This window comes from Otolemur garnettii, unplaced genomic scaffold (genome assembly GCF_000181295.1).
Source record: "Otolemur garnettii isolate 467f Iridium unplaced genomic scaffold, OtoGar3 scaffold00020, whole genome shotgun sequence".
Lineage (NCBI taxonomy): Eukaryota > Metazoa > Chordata > Mammalia > Primates > Galagidae > Otolemur > Otolemur garnettii.
The window spans coordinates 12,753,162-12,760,811 of NW_003852415.1; positions in this window are offsets into that span (position 1 = coordinate 12,753,162).

Here is a 7,650-nt window from a genome sequence, read left to right on the forward strand (position 1 = left end):
ACATACCATGCTCATGGTTGGGAAGAATCAACATTGTTGAATCAACAAATGTCTATACTTCCCAAAGCAATCTACCAATTCAATGCCATCCCTATTAAAATACCAACATTGTACTTTGAAGACTTGGAAAAAATGATTCTGCGTTTAGTACGGAACCAGGGAAAAACCCATATAGCTAAGGCAGTTCTTAGTAATACAAATAAAGCCGGAGGAATCAGCACACCAGATTATGGGCTGTACTACAAGGCCATAGTGGTCAAGATAGCATGGCACTGGCACAAAAATAGAGACATAGACATTTGGAATCGAATACAAAACCAGGAAATGAAACTAACATCTTACAACCACCTAATCTTTGATAAACCGAACAAGAACATACACTGGGGAAAAGAATTCCTATTTAGTAAATGGAGCTGGGAGAACTGGATATCCACATGCAAAAAATTGAAACTGGACCTGTACCTTTCTCCACTCAAAAAAATTGATTCACGATGGATAAAGGACTTAAATTTAAGGCATGAAACAATAAAAATCCTCAAAGAAAGTATAGAAAAAACAATGGAAGATATCAGCCTGGGAAAAGACTTTATGAAGAAGACTTCTGTGGCAATTGAAACAACAACACAAAAAACAAATGGAACTTAATTAAACTGAAAAGCTTCTATACAGCTAAGGAGACAACAACCAAAGCAAATAGACAACCTACACAATGGGAAGTATATTTGCATATTGTGAATCAGACAAGAGCTTGATAATGAGGATCTATAGAGAACTCAAATTAATCCATATGAAAAAAGCGAACAATCACATATATAAATAGTCAAGAGACATGAATATAATCTTCTCTAAAGAAAACAGACAAATGGCTTAGCATACATATGAAGAAATGCTCATCATCCCTAATTATTAGAGAAATGCACATCAAAACCACTCTGAGACATCATCTAACCCCAGGGAGAATTGCCGACATCACAAAAACTCAAAACTGCAGATGCTGGAGTGGATGTGGAAAGAAGGGAACACTTTTACACTGCTAGTAGGACTGCAAACTAATACAACCTTTTTGGAAGGAAGAATGGAGAACACTCAAAGAGCTCAAGCTACATCTCCCATTTGATCCTGCAATCCTGTTACTGGAAATCTACTCAGAAGGGAAAAAATCCTTTTATGATAAGGACATCCACATTAGACTGTTTATTGAAGCTCAATTTACAATGGCCAAAATGTGGAAACAGCCTAAATGCCCACCAACTCAGGAATGGATTAACAAGCTGTGGTATATGTGCAGCATGGAATACAACTGAGCCATTAAAAAAATGGAGACTTTATATCTTTTGTATTAACCTGGATTGAAGTGGAACACATTATTCTTAATAAAGCATCACAAGAATGGAGAAGCATGAATCCTATGTATTCAGTTTTGATATGAGGACAATTAATGACATGGTAAGAGGTGGGAGAAGGGCAGAGCAAAGAGAGAGAAAGAAGGAGAAGGGTTGGAAAAAGGAGGAGAAAAGAGAGGGAAGGAGGAAGGGGCATGGAGTCTCAGTGTGTGACACACCTTTTAGGAGCAAGACACAATTGTAAGTGGGACTTTATCTAAGAAATGCAATTAGCATAACCTGATTTCTTGTACCCTTGATGAATTCCCAATAATAAAAAAAAAAAGAGAGAGAGAGAAAATCTAAAGGGAACAAGGAGAAACCAGTTTATATGTAGAAAATAATAAGAAACCCTCACTATTACTCTAACAACAAAAATAAGCTGGGAGGCTGAAAGAATACAGAATGATTCGCAAATAATGCCCATTCAACTAAAGTCCAAAGACATGAGAAGTCTTTCTCCAGAGAGAAATAAATTAAGTTGTCCTCACTACTGTTCAAATTGTAAAAATAAGAATCATCCATAGATAGGGAGGGAGATATGAGCCTATCTGCTAATGAAATATGAATAACCTCATGTGGCCAAGTATGACGGATTGTAACAGTGATGAGCAGGTTTGCTATGCTCAGGAAAGACATGTGAAAAATGAAACCAGGGGAAGACAGATGAGAAAGAGCATCCAGAGATCCTGTTCATGGGGTTTCTAGTAGGTCAAGGCACCCACAATCTGCAAGGAGACCAGAGCTAAGCAAAATCCATTAGATACACTCTGGGATTAATGCTAAAAGTGAGGCAGACAAGCTTTGAGCCTTTTGCTCCTGCTCTGAAATTTCATTACTAGAGAGCTGAAAGAAACCCTTCCATGGCATACTGGATTGTCACAGCAGGCTAGGGCTGCTGCTCTGAGAAGGTCCAGGGATGGGGCAGAACTTTAGGACTTAACAAGACTAGACATGCAGAGAATGAAGTGCAGACCTAAGAGAACTCCTTGGGGACCACAGAGTAGGCAGCAGCAGGGTAAGAAAATCGCAAGAGATCTCCAGCAATCCAAGACCGCAAAAGTGTCAGTAATGAAACAAAGGCATCTCTGCCAACCGGTTCTTAGATTCTAGTTCCAGTGAGGGGAAAAATTCAACTTATTTTAATGAAGTCTATTGAAGTCTGCAACACAATTCAGGTCCAGCTCCATGAGGAAATCAAATTTATTTGGTTTCTTACCCTTGAGGTGTGTTGTAAGAAAAAGTGTGCCTTAGGCAGTGCCTATGGCTCAAAAGAGTAGGGTGCCCAACCCATATACCGGAGGTGGTGGGTTCAAACCCAGCCCCAAGCCCCCCCCAAAAAAAAACTGCAAAGAAAAAGTGTGCCTCATTCTGGAGTTCAATACTATTTACTTTAGTTTCTTTTCTTCTTTTCTTAAAAAAGTATATCATGCAGTTAAAGAAATACTATATGGGGAATATATCCTCATTGATGTGCAAGTGGATATTTCACCTATTTCAATGGAATATGAGTTAAGTGTTTTTCAAAAGACAACCTGAATAAATTTCAAGATATATAAATAAGAAAAAAATGAGAAATCAATAAATAAGAAGGAAAGAGTTTTCTATATTGAAATAAATATAATCAATGACATGATATTAGGTAACCCTTGAATCAAAAGGGTTAAATGAATCATGGAACTAGTTGAAAATGAGAATAATAAAAACAAGAGACAAAAAGTTATGTAAAATGTGCCTAAAACTATTGTGAGTAAAAAATACAGCATTAAATATCTATATTAATAAAAGGCAAAAACGTGAATTAATTATTCAATTTAAAGACCTAGAAAAAGAATGGCAGATTAAGTGACAAGAAAGCTGATAAAAAGCTTAATAAAGATAGATGTAAAAGAGTTGGGAAACTGTACATACTAGAACTAAATGAATGCCAAGTAGTTTCTTTGTAAACTCTTTGTCATGCTTCTAAAAAAAAAAGAATCTAGGTTAAAAAAATAATTTTCTTGAAAAACCAAAATTAAATTCAATATATAGAAAATGTTACCAGATAATTTACCCTAGAACAAATAGAGAATGTAGGTAAAAAGCTCCTTTCCAAATTACCACTCTCAATTAAGTTAATCTAGAAATTTTACCACGTTTTTATAAATCAGGTAATTTTATTGCTACATAAATTTTTCCAAGACAACCTCTAAATTGGCTTTATAATATGAATGTAACATTGATTTTACACATTGCACAAAATTGTTAAATTACAAATATATTTTGCTTATAAATACTGAAACAAAATGCCTAACTCTAGCAAATAGAATCTAATAGCATATGATATGTAATAAAAAAATGAAACACAAGCAATTAATTTTACTAATTCAAAGGTGGTTCAATGGTAGAAAAGCCATAAATTTAGGTGTAAATCAGGTCATATAAATAGAACTTAAAAGAAAAATTATCTCCAAAGATATAGAAAGGCATTTGCCAAAATTTAGCACTCATAAAGATAAAAATAAACTCAATAAAGTAATACTTACTGAACACATTAACATGAAAGAGCATACATCTTAGTGAATAAACAAGCACTTTACTTCAAAGGAAAACACTACAAACTTTCCAACTATAGTTCAGAAAAGACAAAATTACCTTTGTGGGTATCTCATGATGCTAGAGAAAAAAAAAAAAAACACAGAGTATAAGATCCAGTACTTTAAGTTAGAAATATTGGGAAGCTACACTGTAATAGCGTATAAACCAGAAGTGGAGAAAGTCTTGGAAAACCTCAAACAGTATATAGCAGGAGACAGCTGACTTCAGCTCCTCTGCTGTTACTTCTGAGGTCCAGTAGAGGCTACAATGACGCCTTTAAGGAAATGAATAATATCTAAAGACTATCTTTTTCTTTTCCTGCATCCAATTGTATACACACACACACACAAAGTTTCATGTAAAATAAAGCAAACGAAAGAAACTGTTTTTTAAAAAATTGAATAATTATAGCTGTTGATCATAGACATTGAATTAACTGTGATTATTAAGGAAAAGAGAGAAAAAGATAAAGCATTTGCTAGAAAAAAAATTCTTGAAAAAAGTAATGACATAGAAAATCTAGGCTTTTAAAATATCATAATAGCAATTTGCAACTAAATGGATGAGGTTAAAAGCAGGCAGGACGCAATAGGAAAGAGAATTAGTTAAGGCAATGATAGGGGAATAGAAAACAGAAATGTGGATTGATTCCTGGAAATCACAAAAGAAATGAGAACACAGCAAATAGTGTGAGAAACACATGGGAAAAAATAAAATGAAAGGTCCAGCCTAATTGGAGCCCTGAAAGCAGGAAAATGTGAAAGGCAGAAGTGAATGATGTTAGAGAGATAATGGCTGAGACTTTTCAAGAACTGATGTGTGATATTGGCCGGTTCTTCTGACTGTTAAGCAGCAGAATAAATCAAAGACAACCTGTGTGTCTGTGTACGTAGAAATAACAAAATAACATTTCTGGAAACCAATTAATGAAAGAAAAACTCAACAGTAGTCAGAGAGAAAAGAAGTGTCTATAGAAAAGACACATCTGAAGACAGTCGTTTGTGTAAAAGAAATGCTATCTCAGGGAAAAACAAGGAAAACAATTCAAGATGAAGAGAAAAGGTAATCATTATAGGGACTATAATAAATAGTATTGATGTGCAGAGTAACAATATCACAGAAAATAAGATCACATACGTCTGAAATAAAATGCTGGGAAGTTGCACTCATACACATAGTGAAGGGAATACATGAAATCAAAGCTGTCAGCTACAACAAAGTAAACATTCAAAGAACAGCCAAAGAGTCCCAAAGAAGGATGCCAGCCTTTTACATATCCATAGGAACAAGAAAAATTCACTATGAAAAATAGAAACTGTCTTGATCCAAACCATGATTAAAAAATGATGTATCAAATTTGTCAGATAAAGCGAATGTCATGTTTAAGGGAAAATAATACCCCCAAATAAATATATTAGAAGAACAAGAATCTGCAAAACCATTTAGTTGACCTTAAAACTGAAGAAGCTATAAAAAATCAAAACCAATAGAAGTATAAAACACTTGAGAAGATAAAGTAATGTATTAGAAAAGAAGTTACAATATATTCTGGGTGGTGCCTGTGGCTCAAAGGAATAAGGTGCCAACCGCATATGCTGGAGGTGGTGGGTTCAAACCCAGCCCCAGGCAAAAACTGCAAATAAAAAAAAAAAGAAAAGAAAAGAAGAAGAAGTTACAATATATTCTAAAACAAAGTATCTTTGAAAAAGAAAATAAGTTATTATTTAAATAGACTAATAAAAATGATGACCTAATGCAGGAATAGTTAAAAACCAAAGAGAAAAGACATAAATGTAATTTTTCAAATGGTATCACACAAAAACACACACATACACTTAAATATATATGAAGGAAACATTCTAAAGAGTGTAAAGGACATTAATGATAGGAACATACAAGAATCTATCTGATAATAAAATTTAATTTAAATAAAATAGACCTAGTCTTAAGAAAAACATGGCAAAATATTAATTATTCTACAACTATTTTAAATATAAACTTAAAATATAAATCTTTCCACAAAGAAACATACAAAACTATACTGTTTCTACTGTGAATTCTTCTAAAATTGTCAGAAAAAAAATAATAACAACGTTAGGAAAATAGTTCAGAAATTAAAAAAAAGATGAAGTGCATTTCAAGATCATTTTTTCGAGAAGAACATAAAAGGGGCCAAAATCTGATTAAGAAAAAGAACATTGCCATCCAAAGTTTCCCAGGTCAATTGCATATCAAATGCAGTATTACCTAAAGTGAATTAATATCACAAATTAATTGGGCTTATTTTTGTAATAAATGATTGTTTTATTACTTACAATAATAGTGTAGGGCTTGGCGCCGATAGCTCAACCGGCTAAGGCGCCAGCCATGTACACCTAAGGTGGCAGGTTCGAATCCCCAGCCCGGACCCGCCAAACAACAATGACGGCTGCAACCAAAAAATAGCGGGGCGTTGTGGCGGGCGCCTGTGGTCCCAGCTACTTGGGAGGCGGAGGCAGGAGACTCGCTTGAGCCCAGGAGTTGGAGGTTGCTGTGAGCTGTAATGCCACGGCACTCTACCCAGGGGGACAGCTTGAGGCTCTGTCTCAAAAAAAAAAAAAAAAAATAGTGTAAGTTATAAGACTAATAGCAAAAGTAGAAAAACTTCAATACAAAGTACATAATATAAAATGTTGAAAATAGCACTTGGTAAACTTCAACACAGGCTGCTAAGAATATGAGTAATAAGCTAGAAATAAAAAGCATGTTCCTTTTAAGAGAAAGCATGAAAAATAATGGTGGAATATGATATTCGTATTAACATCAATATTTGAATTAGTATAAACAATATAATCAATATTAAAATAACTATGAAATATTCCCTGTGATTTTTGAATGACTCAGGGAATTGTTTACAATTATTTCTGAAATAGACAAGAGTGAAAGTAAATGTTATACATGGAACCGAACAATTGAGACAGATATCATTTGCATATGACACATTTGTGTATATGGAAAATATGAAAGAATATAGTTAATATCAGAACTATTATATGTATGCCATGGAATGCTATTTAGCCATTTAAAAAATGGAGATTTCACAGCATTTGTATTAACCTGGATGGAGGTGGAACACATTATTCTTAGTGAAGCATTACAGGAATGGAGAAGCACGAATCCTATGTATTCCACTTTGATATGAGGACAATTAATGACAATTATGACAGACTGCGGCATGGGGGAAGGGGTGAGCAGACAGAGAAGGATGGAGGGGGTGGGGGGAAGAAAAAAAAGAAAAGAAAATAGTGACTAATTCTCACATAAATTGGATTTAATTTTGACCAAATCACATTATTTAAACAATAATTTTTAATCCAACTTCTCAATATGTTGTTTAGGATACTGCATCCTTATTTATAAGTAAAATATATTTGTAATTTCCCTTTATAATATATATTTTTTCTAATTCTAATATCAGATATATTCAAATGAAGTAGAATGAATCATTTCTTATTTTTCTATTGTTTATAAGATTTGGCATGATCTGCTTTTTGAAATTATCTTCTAATTTTACTTATAAATATTAGTTGCCTAATTTTTGAGACTTTGGAAAAAAATAAAAACAAAATAAAATAAAATATCAGAACTTGTAAGTTTAACAAAATCTCTAGGTTCAAGGTTATATGAATATCCATAAGTCTATATGTACAAG